Source organism: Salminus brasiliensis, chromosome 5 (assembly GCF_030463535.1).
Source record: "Salminus brasiliensis chromosome 5, fSalBra1.hap2, whole genome shotgun sequence".
Classification (NCBI taxonomy): domain Eukaryota; kingdom Metazoa; phylum Chordata; class Actinopteri; order Characiformes; family Bryconidae; genus Salminus; species Salminus brasiliensis.
The window spans coordinates 27608552-27623887 of record NC_132882.1 but is presented as its reverse complement, the minus strand read 5'-3'; the positions used below and the strand labels follow the sequence as shown (position 1 = coordinate 27623887).

Below are 15336 nucleotides of genomic sequence, written 5' to 3'. Positions count from 1 at the left end.
CCTGGGTTATTTGGCAACCCAGAGCTGGGTAAATCCTAGACAGAACATGTGCTGGGTAAGCACTGAGACTTTTAGTGTCAGCATAGTAAACTAACCCAAGAGCTACCTAACTGACTCAATCCAGCACTGGAGTAGAAAAAAATAACCCAGCATTCTTTAGAATGTGGCCAGATATTAGTGCAATGGTGGACCACTTTTAGCACTGTGCCACTATCAAGGTGATGTGCTGCACTGTTATGAGTGTGTCAGGTGCTGCACTGTATTTCTAGGGTTTTTGAATTCTCGCTGACCGCCCTAGCTGACACATCTTGTTGGTAGTTAGAGATCACAGCTCATTTGACCATGCACTTCTTGTGTTAGTCATCCTGTAGCTCTTGATATGCTGTTTCTGACCTCAGGGCCACTTCTGGAAGGATGTGTTTAGTTAGTGGTTTATTCTCAGCCAAGCAGCAAACACTGAGGTGTGAAAATCCAAGCAACACTGTTGTGTCTGATCTGCTAATACCCTTTTGTTGACATCACCCACCCAGTCTTACTGAGGCCTTAGCTTAGGTGCTTACATTAGTTCATGAACGATACATTATATTGTCAAAAGTATTCACTCACCCATCCAAATGATTGAATTCAGATAGTTCAATCAGTTCCATAGCCACAGCTATATAAAATCAAGCACCTAGGCATGCAGACTGCTTCTGCAATCATTTGTGAAAGAATGGGTCGCTCTCAGGAGCTCAGTGAAATCCAGCGTGGTGCCGTGATAGGATGCCACCTGTGCAACAAGTCAAACTGGCAGCAGGTCAGAATGCCCATGCTGACCCCTGTCCACTTTTGAACGCTCCTACAGTACACATGCAAGTTTTAGAACTGAACTTTAGAGGATTGGATATAAGGTTTCCATGTCTGATGAGTCTTGATTTCCAGCAACACTCTCCACACTTTACACTAGATGTTGAACATTCCATCAGATCTGGTTCACAAATGGTGTGAAAAAATGAGGACGTACCACGAAAACATTCATTTTTACATATTGAAACATCTGGACATTTGATTGTCACTTGAACGATATTGAAGGATGGTGGTAATATAACTTATCACTAAAGGTGAAGAAAGTCCTTTATACAAAGGCGTGTTTTATGAAGAAAAAGTTAGGACACCCCCAGATTTTGGACCTCTTATTTAAACCTCAGGCATTTAGTTTGGTTTGCCAGTGAGTGGTATCACCAGAAAGATCCAAAGAGCTCTCTGAGGCCTTCAGAAAGAAGGTTGTAGATGCAGATGAGTCTGGGAAGGGATTTTAGAACAATTACAAATCTCAGCAAAATTTTAAAATAAAATGCTGTAATAGGACCACATAAATATGCCTGATGCATTCTCAGAGCAGGTCCCATAGGCCGAAGACGTTAGAAAAGAACCATTGGGGTGCAATTAGCAAAGGTATATTTAAAGAAAATTGAAGAAAGTGGCAGAACTTTAATGAACACATCTGTTAAGCATCTGAGTGGATCAATCATGCTTTGGGCAGCCAGTGGACCAGTGGAACTTTTTACTGTTGGAAGAACTATCCACAAGAAATACCCACAAAGTCTGAAAACATCACACCGTCAAAGAAATGCTAAAGATGAAAATGAGAATGGCTTCAACTTCCTTTACTTGCTTAACTATTTTCAGTGAAAACATTTGCGTGCCTCTGCAGGTGCTCATTTATACACCTGTGTCAGCTAAGGGTACATCTCCAAATAGCTCATCTCCAAAATTAGTAGGGGACACAGGGCACTTTTGGGCACCTGCTGTATAAATCTTAGATATATCTTAGAGTTAGTTCACTGGCAGATACGAGAAGTCACAGAAGGTTGTGTGGCAGATGGCCTCATGACTCACTCCGACCTGTATCCATTACTAATGATCTCACAGCAGGCTAAACAGATCACCCTAATTGGGCACTCAAAACACAGAGCAGCAGCCTGATTTATTAAGCCAGAAGAACAATGAACAAAAGCCGCCATGTTGAATATTCAGCAAATTCCACATGAGGACATTATTCAGTGTTGTGCCCTGGAGAACTGCTGAAGCAGAGTTTTCAGATGTTGCTGGTACTATAGCTCATGGGTGTGCAGGATGGAGAAACACCAAGTGGTGTTTAATGGAATATTTTAAAAGGTTTGGAGTGCCGTTTTTTTTTATGAACTTGTGTAACCCTTGTTTGGGGTCTCTGGAGAAATGGGCATGCTTGCAAAATTGGAGCTCTCTAAAGAGTCCTGGTTGCTACTAGACTCTGACCAGCAGAAGGAGCTGGAAGGCTGGTAATCATAACCCTGTGCAGAGTAGGAATTTACTTTAGAGTGTTTCAGAGTTGGCTATAGCATGCAAGTTGGCATTTGCGGTATTATTTATGACCTATAAAAGCTTTGCGAATGCAGCGAAAGGATTTCTCAGCCTGGACTTGTTTGGGCAGTTCTGTTCATTTTGGACCACTCTGCTTATTTCCATTTTAAAGTAAGATTGATCACTGATGATGTTCTGTTTAGGCTTCATGAACACAATGAAGGCCTACTGTGATTACATTTATTTTGGATGTATATACTTGTTTTTTGTTCACTTCTTGTATTGCCGAGTCATAAGACTCACTTAGGAGATTGTATTTACCACACAATGCCCATAGTTTCACTAGTAAAACCTATGGAGGGAAGGTAGAGAGTTTCTGAGCATTCTTTTTGGGTGCTATTTACCTGTGTGCCTGATTGAAAAAGTTCTGCTGTCACAAATTTCTGCTGGATATTGTGAGAGTCTACTAAATGCCATAGATATCAATGTAAATGTAAGAGCATTGGAGAGGTCAGGTGCTGATGTTGGATGTTGGTCAGTTCTGGATCACAAACACCACTCTAGCTCATCCCAAAGGTACTGGATGGAGCGCCATCACTACAGAGAACACAGTTCCACTGCTCCACATCCCAGTGCTGGGGGGCTTTATTTCTAGCTTTATACCATCTAGCTGATGCCTACCATTGGGCAATGTGTCCTTAGTCGTGAAGCATGCTCCAGCGCATCTCTTTGTTATCTTAAACACCTGATTAAGATAAGTCAATCTAACTTTACTGGAGCATAACACCAGTACGCCACTCAACATAACAAAACAAGGCTAAACATGTCTGTAAATTACATTAGCTTACAAAGGCCAATCATGAGATCTCCAGGGTAGATTAATCAAAGATAACAAATCAGCAACATGTCAAAGATACAGCATTAAGTCTGCCTTTAGGGGAAGGTGTGAGGTAATGGAGATGGAAACAAGTACGAAAACTCTGCCTCTGCCTCTGTCTACACTCTTTAAAATAAGGTGTTATGTGGGGTTTGTTAAGTGGTTTGTTAAGTGGCTCCCTTATAAAAAATGGTTACTTCTCAAATCATATTTTGAGTAGACAGTTGAACTCATATTTAACATTTACAATATGTACAATTTTATACATTTTAAAATTACCATACACTGAAAGTTCTTTCAAGTGTTTACCCGAACTCAGTTTTTGTCTTTATTCATTTTAACAGTGGAGAGCAGAGGAGAGCAGGGCACAATCTAACATATCTAACATATCTCAATAACTAACACCGCAAAAGTGTTATATATTATAATTATATATTGTATATTGTGTATAGAATTATATATATAAATATAATTATAATTGTTATAATATTTATTCCTAAGCATCCTACACAGCTCTGCTAGGTTTCCATCATCTATTATTCATGTCCAATTCAGCTGAAAGTAAAGTAAACACGGCAGAGTAAATGTTACAACCTACCCTATACCATCATTCTAATACATTTAAACTAAAACCTGAACCTCTGAGTTTTCCTTATAAATATAATCTGAAAAAAACAACAACTCAGGAGCCCAGTCTTCCATTTCATGATTTACTGTAAAACTGTAGCAGAATCTATACCAATGCAGCAATATAGAACAGAGCATAAAGATTCATATACATTCATTTAACATGATTCAATGTATTCAGTAAAGATCAGTTGTAAAGGTCATGTATAGAATTATGCAGCAGGTTGAAATCACTATTCCTATCTGGCTTTTTAGCTCACAGTACCACCTTGGATCAAATAATATATACAAACTGAAATATACATGAGTAATCTTTAACTTCTGACTCAGACTATGCTAAACTCTTGACCAGTGACTTGCATAAAACACCTTAACTTATCTTAACATTTATTTTAAGTGGAATGTTTAAGGGATACAGTTTATCGATGTCATGCAAAAACCTTTTATCTTCAAAATAGCAACTTTCAGGATTTATTTTTTTTTACTTATTTTTTTTACATTTCTATTCTGCCGTTCAATTCATTTATTCTTCTTCTTTTTCAATTTCAATGTTAAAAAAAACTATTGGAGTCAAATGATGTCAAAAAGTGGAAAACAGCAAACAATGGTGGTGATATAAGGGTTTTGCATTACTGTGAAACTGTGAAAAGTTTAAACTTAGGTTGGATTTATGCAGCGGTCACAAAACCTAAACAAACAAACGTAAACTTAAAGTCTGGTTTTCAAGTTCCACTTAAGCATTGATTTTATTCAGGGTACTTAAGGTAAATAGATGTATGAGTGAGCTACAAACCTACAGTACATACAATACAGTGAAGATTAAGATTTCACAGAATTCAGATTGAACATGCTCAAATTGAACAGCTGGCTGAGGGAAATGGTGAATCTTCTAAGAAGAATTGGTGTGACTTTGCTTGGTCATCTGGAATTGTATCTCGCTGTGGCTTCGAATCCTAAAAAAATATATAGTAATATATGTATAGGAGTGGAGGCTCTTATATAATTTCCCCATATTGCAGTTTGTACATACTGTGCTACTCACTGTTTGAACAGCTAACCTTTGAACAGCTTGTCTGTGCAGTCCCACTCATGTTCGTTGGCAGAATTGTTGGACCATGAGTGCCAGTAGTATAGCATAGTACCCATGACTTAGCGTTGGGGCCTGGGGATGAAGAAAAGTGTGTGTTAATTCTGAAAGGTTGAGCTCCTCAAGTTTTTCTTATGTTTTTAAAGGTCCACTGTACCTCATTCGGAGCTTGACGAACTGAGTGTTTTGTATCACTTTTTTGGAGAACTTCATACTGATCATAATTTATTGAGGTGTCACCTTTAATGACAATTAACATGTGTTTACAGGATGGGTAAAAACATGAGTTTCATTTTTAGCCTGTGTTTGTTCATAACATACCGTCATAGTCAAAGGTGTAATCTTGGTAATCTGTAGTTGGTGTCACTTCAGCATAATCAGGAGTTGTGGTACCTGGCAGAAAGCGAGACACAAACATTATCTGGATAGGAACCGCCTGGTTGATACATCAATCCAAAAAGCCGAAAATGTCGCTGGGAGTTGGAACATGCAAGGACCATCTGGTGTCAGATTCAGGGTGCCAAAAAGGAACATGCAGACTTTTTAGAGGTGTTTTTTTAGGCTTCCTTTGGACAGCATTTTTATTTTATTGTATTTCAGGGCCCTGGTAACCCTTACAACCCTAATTAAGGACTCACAAAAGCTGCAGCTATGCTTGTCAACAGCAGAATGCAGCATGGCTTGGCAATGCCTGAAAATAAAAGTCATGGCTGTTTGCACCTTCTGCCCATTAGCTTTCCCTATTGTGATTATCAGAGCATTACAGTGGGTGGTCAGAAGACAGCAGATAAGTTTGAAGCTACCACCAGTTATAAACATATATGGATTACATATATGAATTGACTGTTAAATAAGCCATTGAGTGGGCCTAACAAATCTAGAAGCATCTCCAGGGTCAAAGGGAAGCTCAACCGTTTCACCCTGGCTCAGAAACAATCCCATCAATCTTTGAACAGCCAATAATGAACTTAAGGGTGTTGCCATAATGCATCCCTCTCAAAGCAGCTAGGATACAGCAGGTAAACAACCAAGGATACAATCAATAGCATCATACTAGACAGAGCAATAGTTGAAGCTATTGGTGTTTGCTGTCTGGATTACTGCCATGCCCCATGTGTAAACAGAGGGGGTGATCAGTTCATATGTAAGAAAATGGACTAGCCTTCCTATGTGCTTTAGGCTTTAGCACTATGGGACTCTATGGCAAAGGTAATTTAGAGCCATCCACCTCTAGTCTGTAACAGAGGAATATCTTCTTGGCAGGCTTCAAGACAAGCCTTCGCCAAAGCTGGTACATACCCAGTGTCTGGCAACAGTGCTGAAAAGTTGGAGGACAAGCATCAACAGCCTTCATCCATTTCCATCCAATTGCTGGAAAGATGAGGGCCAAGCCAGTCTCCTCACAAAAGAAACAGACAACGGGTAGCTAGCTAGGCAAGGCACAATACTGGAATATGGCAAGGCACAATACTGGAATATGGCAGTCGACTTAGGGCAGAGGCTTTGTGTTCCAGAAGAGGCCAGATCTCCTTTTATGGTCCAGCTCACTAAAAATCGCCTATATTGTTGAGCTTACAGAACTCTGTAAACTATGGAGGCTATGAGCATAAGAAGCTTAGATACTCTAAGCTTGCATCCAATGCTCAATAACGTGGTTGGAAAGTCAAGATCTGGCCATGGGCTTTATAGCTATGTGCACATCAAGACTCCTCAGACAGATTGCAGATTTATCCAGAACAGCTGAAAGATCAGTCAGTGGCTCTGGATGAAAAGGTAAAGCACTTAAGTAAGCAGACAGCTTCAGGATAGCAGAATTCAGCACTGCACCCTCTCACCTGACGTTCATCAGACCCTGTATTAGTTCCCGTTATGTCTCAGAGGTGCAACATCTAGTCCTACATATTATAACTTGACCCTTTAACCTCCCACACTGTCATAATTTAAATCAGTTTCAAAGGCCTTGAAATAGAACCCTGTGGGACTCCACAAAGTCTGGTAAGCTAAACAGCTATAGTTTTTGTTTTGCTTTTGTATTTGTTTTGGTTCTTGATTTCAGTAATAACTTTATTTACTTGTTTATTTATTTGTTTGGTTTTCTCAAGATTATATTATATGTATATTTTTTTTGTTTGGAATTTTTTTAAATATGTTGTTCTAACCATGTGCAATTTAAGATGGTTTGAATCCAGAGAGTATGAGGAGGAGGTACAGGGGATTTTCCAACTGAGCAAAAATTATCCTTTTGCCTAAAGTGTTTTAAAAATATCCCTCCTGAAATCAGTAATGGTCAGGCAACATCCAAATATATGTACATGATTGGCAGGAAACTGGTCACAACACACAGTTGAGATTCACATCCTTGTAAACTTTGGATATTCGTGCTTTGGTCCAGTAAGTCCTGTGAATGAGTTTACATTGAGAAAGGCTGTGGCATGCTCAAACAGAAGAGATATGTGTACCTACTCCCATAGGGTCCCATTCGCCAGTTATTTCCACCCTCAATTCCTCCTCCCATAAGGATACAGTTTCATGTCATTGTAAGTGTTTTGTACAAACCAAATATGTATATCGATTATTGCATGGCTCCCTCCAAAGTATTGAAAGTGGGCTCAGAAAAACATCATTGTGTTTCACTGGGAAGGGCAGGAAATCTAGTATAGTTTTTGTGTTTAGTATTATAAGGAAGGTTGTGATAGTAGGTTGTTGATTGGGGTGGAATGAACAGTTTAAAATGCATGATTTCTAAATAGGCAAAAAAAAATTAAGCCCAGTTAATGAAACCCAATTCCTATATATTGTGAAAAACTGACATCACAGCCATGGACTCATGGACACTGTCCATTTGAAATGCTTGACCCTATGAACATATACCCAAATAAGTCTTTAGAAATTTGATTCCACTATATATATATGTATATATATATATCATTCTATATGCACTGATTTCTATCGAGTCATTACAAGCTCTGAGACAGTTTGTTTTGTTTATAGGTCGGGACATAGGGCAATGCTGTAAGGAAATAACAAAGGTCATGCTGATGCTTTCCCTGAATGGAAAGCATCAGCATGACCTTTCTTATTTCCTTACAGCATTGCCCTATTCCCTTTTACAGTCACTGTCAAAACAAAACATCCACTTTTTACTTCTTGGTTTGTCTTCACAGCCTAATATGTGGAAAGCAGCAGTTTAAAATTTAACAGGTTTCATGAAGCAAGATAAATAAAGGCAATATTCTACTTCAATTCAAACCACAGAATCACTTCAAATCAACTCTGCCTTGTTCTACTTGTTACACAGTGTTATTTTCCATCATAAATGGAAACTTGTCTCGGAATTATGAGTTACATATTCTACATCTATAGCAGATTCTAGTGCCACAGAATTGTGACCTATGTTCAGAGGTGTAAAGTAACGTAGTACAAATACTTCTACCTTACGTAAGTAGAAATTTTGGTTAGCAATACTTTACTGCAGTAATAGTTTTTCAGCTGATGTTTTTACTTCTATAGCTTCATTACTCCAGTTTCATTTCAGTTTTCATTTCGTGCGCCATCTGGAAAGTATGAATTTGATTGTGTTGGATAAAAAGTATAAACACAGACACCCTATTGGTTTGTAAGTGATCCATTGAACCTGTACATGACACACTCCAGCAAGGATATAGCTGCAGTATGTAGTCTAGTATGAAGACGTCCGTGGCCGAGACTCAAGAGAACTCGAGTGAAATGTCCCGACTAAACACCACATTTACATTCCAATAAAGGTTATTGGTAACATGCCTCTGAAGTTTGACTTTTTGCATCATTACAATACTTATAGACAACTACTAATCAATATTTTAGCTTCAAAAACACGTTAAGGCTCAGTAGTACACAATGATGATCCTTATATTTAATATTACTAAAATGCATTCATTTTCAATGGGCAGATATGCAGCTGAAACAGGTAGCCTAGTGCATCCCAACATTTTTCAACATTAACATTTTAATATAACATTATAGTTTGTATTGTGCCTTTTTTGTTGTTTTTTTCTTACATTACTTTTACTTTTATACTTTAATTAGTTTTAAAAAACAGTACTTTTACACTTTTACTTGAGTAAAAAGATGATTCTTCAGCTTAGAAGTTGATACTTCAACTTCTATAGAAGTCTTTTTAAACTCTAGTATCTACACTTCTACCTGAATAATAAATGTGAATACGTCTGACACCTTTGACTATCTTATGTTCTCTAGACTCCTGCTACAGAATCTGAGTACGAAACTTCCTCCTGTTCGTCCATTCACGGATGAGTAACTGTCTATTAAAGCTTGTTTAATGAAGCAAGGTTATATTGTTGGTGATTTTCTCATAAAATGTAAGAGGATGTGTCTCTTGTGGGGTATATGGTGCATTGTCTTGGTGGATGTGTTTAGTATTTCCCACCTCTCACAAAGAGCAGGATTGGTATCTAATGGGTTGTGTCCATGTAGTACGATCATTTGTCACATGTAGGTTTGGAAGAAGTTATTGAAAAGGAGCTTTCACATCCATATAAGTTATTTCTGCTTTTATTTTAGGCCTTCTTTCAGATCTAATGTATAATGTGTTTTTCACTGAGGTGGAATGTATGAGGAAATGGCTCAGGGCATGAGAATTCAAGATAAGGCAATACGTTGAAAAACTTGGCAGTGAACGCCTGCTTAAGTCTGTTTTGGCTGTCATCTTTCTCAAACAGACTATGTGAACTTGGTGCTAGAGCACACCTATTCTCGTAAGAGGGCAGCAGTTCATCTTCTTGTAACTGAATCTGGCTCCTCACCACATTGCCCATACAGAACAAGTATAGACAGGATTTTGGTACATTGAACAGCATTGCTTAATACAGATCTGAAGTGAGAGTGCTTTGCTGGCAACATTGGATATTTTCCTTTCCATTTTGAGTCAGTGGCACAAGTCATAAGTGCACAGTGTCTCTCTTTGTGTTTTCTTTTTGTAATTCCCCTATTGTGATTCCCTTAGGCTAGATATATTCAGTGTGCCATGACTCACATGGCACATATATCTTCTCTTCGACATGAGTTAATTTGTTCATTGTTCTCACACTAATTATAACGCTTTGTAAATACCATACTATGAACTGTATATCCAGTATCAGTCAACCTTGCTAAAATTACTGTATTTCTGTATGTTTTTTTTTTATTTATTCCTATACACCCCTACTCCAGAAAGCCTGGCCCAACAACAGTTTGCCATGGAATCATACTGGCCAATGGAGTCAAGTTATCAGGTCATATATTACAAGCAAACATGCTATTTGATGGACCCAAATGTTAACTTTTGTATCACTCTATGAATTAGTGTGTAATCTGCTTCTCAACAAGTCCAAACATGATGTGGACACATGTTGTAATACTTGTGTTTCTGGGGCCACCTTCACTCAGGTGTATGTGTGTATTTTATGCAATGGTTGATTGCCTGGCCTCAGTGTTGTAGGCTGAAAGAGAAAGTTGCCTTTTCTGTAGAGTGTGACTCTGTGCTGGTCGTGTGCTAGTGTTCACTCTCATGCAGAACTATTCTGTCAGTGTTTTGATAGATAATTAAAAATGTCTGTAAATGTATTGTTTTTTCACTGAATTTGAGATAGTGTTTGACTTTATTTGTGCAGCTTTTGTTTGGCAATCATTACAGCCAGTCATTTGACCATTTTTTTTATCATTTAGTTTTAGTAGGTGTGACACTACATGGTCAGTCAATTACATTAACTGTTTCCTTAACTTCCAGCCAGAACAAAATGCAGGACTGAAAACTGGATTCAGACCTGGGGTATAGCGGGTCGCAAATATATTTGATGCCAACGGATCTCATCATACCCTCACTACAAACATCTTCTTGTTGTTTCAACAAGTCACACTTCTGCATTTTTGCCACCAACAAGTAGTAAGAAATCAAGACATTTTCATGCCAACCATAAACTAAGCATGTTTTGAGCACACCTAACAATTTAACTACGCAGGCTCAGTATCCAGAGGCCTGCCCACAGCAAAAAGCCAGAGGGGGACTCTGTTAGCTTGTAAGCCAACTGTTCAACCTACCCTACTGTGAACACCATATAGATTTCCAGGGAGTGTAGAGTGTAAACCTAGGATTGCCAACTTTGGTGTGATTTGAAGGAGATTATCATTTGAAATGCATATCTATTCATTGTTACAGTGATTGAAACAAGACTTTTATCCACAGATCATAATTACTGGCATGCAGACTCATTGTTTACAAACCAATTTGACTACTACCCACACATAAAACTGAATACGCTCAGTGTCCACTTCACATTCTTCAATCTCGCAATCACTGTCTGCAAGAACCTTAGGGAAATACTGATTGCATCCAGTTTTAAACCAGGAGCAGCCCGAATCACCCCTAAGCATCACATAAGAAAAGATTATTATTATAATAGATAATAGCAAATATTTGTTTTTGTACATGAAATCTATATTGATTAGCTGAGCAAAGTTAAATATGCCATTGTCATACAATGCCACCTTAATCAGTTTGTGAAATTTCTACCCCTGCTATAGCTGCCCCAGACAACTGTAAATACTATCATTGTGAAGGAAGCATCTAGGAGAAACCACAAATCGGCTCATCCACAAATCGGTAGACCATGCAAACAAATCATAGAGTGTGAATGCCAACTCCTGAAGTGCACAGCACATCAAATTTTCCTGACTTATGCTACATCGCTCACCACAAAGTTCTTTCCAGACTGCCTCTGAAAGCAACGTCAGCATGGGGACTGTGAATGAGGAACTGTAGTAAAAAGGTTTTCATGGCTTAGCAATTGCATGCAATCCTAAAATACTATTACGAAAATTCTAAGCATCAGTTGGAGTGGTGTAAAGCGCATAGCCACTGATCTCTGGAGTGCTAAAAACATGTTCTCTGAAGGGACAATTTCAATTTCTACAGAAGACAAAGCACAAGAGTTTGACCGTGCACATTGCAAGGTCCATGGTTTGACAAGTCTGGTGTGAAGAAACTCCAATGGCCTGAATAGAGCCCTGACCTCAACCCTCCCCTAAATATTTTTCACATGAACCGCAACAAGAATTGTGAGCCAGGCCTTCTTGTCCAATGACAGTGCCTGACCTATACTCGCTTGCAGAAAACCGTCCTAGGAAAGCAGAGGCTTCATATTAACACCCACGGTTTTGGAGTGGGATGTCCAACACTTTTATGTAGGTGGGCTGGCTATATCCTCTAGGCTGCAAAAAATCAATTTGTTCACTGCAATTTATACAAGACAACAGAAATAAGGGTGGTTCCTCAATGGCATCGCTCTCAATAGCACCTTTGTGAATAGGACTGGTGACTGGTTTCAGTTCACTGTACTCTGTTTGCAGCTTCAATTGATTAGAATCAAGTTTAAATATTCAAATCAATAAACATGTATTTGCGTGTGCCTTTCTAAGTCATTTATATATGATAGAATTCTTAATATGACCTAAACTGTAAGCACATCCCAGCAAATGCGTGCCATGTATCTTAGCACCTGATAGTGACTCTAGTGGGGATGTTTATCAGCATCAGACACGCCACAGCATGAACAAAACTCACACTGGGAGCTGTGCCTCACAGACGCGATTCATTATCTAGACTAGACAGCACACAGTTTTCGTTGTTTTGAAGCTTTTTTTTTTTACAAATCTGAAGTCACAGAACACAGAGAGTGGTTAAACCACCCCGTTATCCAGTGTTCGCTTGGTCAGGGGTATGCTGACGTTAACCTGACCCACTTTTAGGACCACCTATTCTACATAAGAAAAGCAATACACAATTACTGATTAGTTGTTTTCTATTGGGGGGATAAAATGTCATACATTTTATACATGATATTTTTATGGTGTCTTTTCATGGTTTTCCTCAATATGAATTCCAAAAATAAATAGGAAATACATATAATTTATTTTCTCGAAATAATTTATCTTTATTTTTTTGCATTGTATGTAGGCGTTCCTGCATTTTCCTCTGCCTGCACAAACAGATCAAAGCTGCCCACAAAACGTTCATTAACTTTTTAAGCTGACACACGTGACACATGACTGGCTGTTTAATTAAAAGGCTTTAGGCCTCCTTATTCATCTAATTGCATGTTGTTGATCTAATGTGCATGCGCATAGAATTACAAAGGACCTAAAGAACACAGTGAATGAATTCATTATTTCATTTACATAAGCTTTTTGTCAAAGTCTCGTGAATGTGTGTGTTGAATATGTGGAGAATATTAAAAAGGGGAGATAGAAAGGGGATGTGGTACTTACCCCAGCAGAAGGGCAGCAGCAGAGTGCTAGTCACACAGATAGAGAGCAGTGTGTGCATGCTGGAGAAGTAAGAGAGTGTGGAAGAGTGTAGTGAGCCTCAGACTGCATGTGGTGTGCTTATGTATGGGAGTGTGTATGGGCAGGATGTTTGGGTGGGAGCTGGGGCTGGGCAAAGGCAGGACTACAGGCTGCAAGTGTAACTACTAGGAGAATAAGAATGTGTATTTCAAACAACAATGTCAGTCTTGGTAGCACCCTAAGAGTACAGTAAGTGAACCTAGTATTTGAGTATTTTTAGTACATACTATGATCGGACATTACACTACATATTAACTTCTATAGCCAGTAACCCTTTCTAATTACTGTACTTAGAAGGTGTTCATCTGTGCAAATACAGCAAGTATTATCTCCATTGAAACGCACAGACTATATAATGGGATGATCTGGGTCGGCTGCACATTGAGTCCAAGGTTACTATACCCAAGGCCAAGCATTAGTTAGAGGATACTTGAGTCTCGGGCTGTGCAACAGTGGATTCCATTAGATATTTTCTTAGATATTAGATATTTTATAGAGGCATTTGTGATCTAACACAGTACCTAATGGCACAATGATGCCCTCAAATTCTCACAGCAATGTTCCACAGTCTTCCCATAAAATTCAAAGTTACCAGCTAATGCAAACAGGCTGTTGCTGCAGGAACATGAAAATGAGCAGAGACCCACAGTATATAAAGTATATCGCTGCTGTCCAATGAAAAACTTGTATCTCCAAAAAGGTGACTTTACAGGAAAGGGCAAAAATGGTCCTAACTTTGAATGGAAGTAAAATAAGAGTTTATTCCAAATCATTTAGAGCATTTCTATTGGTCAATTCATCCAGAATTATTTGCACATTGTACAGAGAAAACCATGGAGAAAACTCATTAGACAGCAGTGATATAACACATTATAATACATTAAATTAAATAGGTAGTCCTGTGAAAGCTTTACACTGTGTTCTTATTATATAGTGAATTGACCAATAGAAACCTTCTGAAACCATTGAAAGTTAAGAGCGTTTTCTTCTGTTCCTGTAAATAGATATGATAGATGAGATTTTCTTACCATCAAGTATCTCATAGAAATTTTAACATTGTCGTAATGTTTCTCCAGCTGCAGCAGAAATGTGAAACTGGAAAGGCTCTGGTTGGCAAATTGAAACATGCAGTGGATTTGTTATTCTTGGTTTCATCTTGACATGTTTTTCTTAATGTATACTAGCCCTCAATGCTCGGTTCTAATGCAATGCAGTAGGGCATGAAGCATCAGGTTCAGCTAGTTCAGCTAAAAAAATGCTTTTGTTTGGTAATGTCACATGAGTGTGTCTTCAAATAAAAGACTACAGCTGTTTAATAAATTAGTCTTATCCTGTATGAATAAACAAAAGGAAAAGTACCCAAGGAGGAAAGACCTTTGAAGGGGATTACCCATAGACTGGGCAATTCCAAAGGCACTGTCCCAAAAAAAATCTAGAGAGAATGATTGGAGAAGTTTATTAGAGTTTAAAGTTCTTATTAAATCAAATATTGTATCTGTGAAAACAACATGAGTGAAATTACCTCGCAATCACTACGCACTCGGTGGCTAACTAATTAACTAGCAGTGAGTTAGCAGTCTTATGACTGTGTTTTGGAGAAGTGGGAATCAGGACCACCGAATGTACATGACATGCGAGTGGTTTAGCACAGAGAAGTGAAAGCCCATGTCCTTTATCAGAGTAAAGAAAGATACGCCCTTGTTTTACAGTCGTCTCATTTGTTTTGGTACACTACAAAGTGTGTCTTCCACTGATGAGCTTTTCTTCTGATTATGTGACTAGTGGCATTCTTTACCTATGCAACCACCAAGCTACAGATTTATGGCGAACTCATTCTCAGGTAATTTTGAAAACCACTGATTGTTAGCTACATTCTTGTGAAAATACAGGCCTCCAGGGTATAAAGGGGTTAAACTTAGTCATATGACACTGTCTGAAGAAATACATGGTTGTTTACAGTGACATGGAGGTACAAAGGGTGATTGTTAGCCTGTAAATTGATGAAAAGGATGAAGGGTATTAAAAATAATTCACCTGCTTTTGT

General features: G+C 38.5%; 1 long non-coding RNA gene across 3 annotated transcripts; it reads right to left on the bottom strand.

Moving 5' to 3' along the window:
- Nucleotides 1-4542: 4542 nt before the first annotated feature.
- LOC140555619 (uncharacterized) lies at nt 4543-13302 on the bottom strand. 3 transcript variants are annotated; one of them, XR_011979672.1, is made up of 5 exons: nt 13215-13302; nt 5235-5306; nt 5071-5153; nt 4869-4988; nt 4543-4779 (listed from the first exon to the last, which is right to left on the bottom strand). It is a non-coding gene; the product is annotated as an uncharacterized lncRNA (long non-coding RNA). The 3 variants fall into 3 exon arrangements; XR_011979673.1 differs by having other exon boundaries at nt 4885-4988; XR_011979674.1 differs by lacking the exon at nt 13215-13302 and adding an exon at nt 6213-6310.
- Between the last annotated feature and the right edge of the window lie 2034 nt (nt 13303-15336).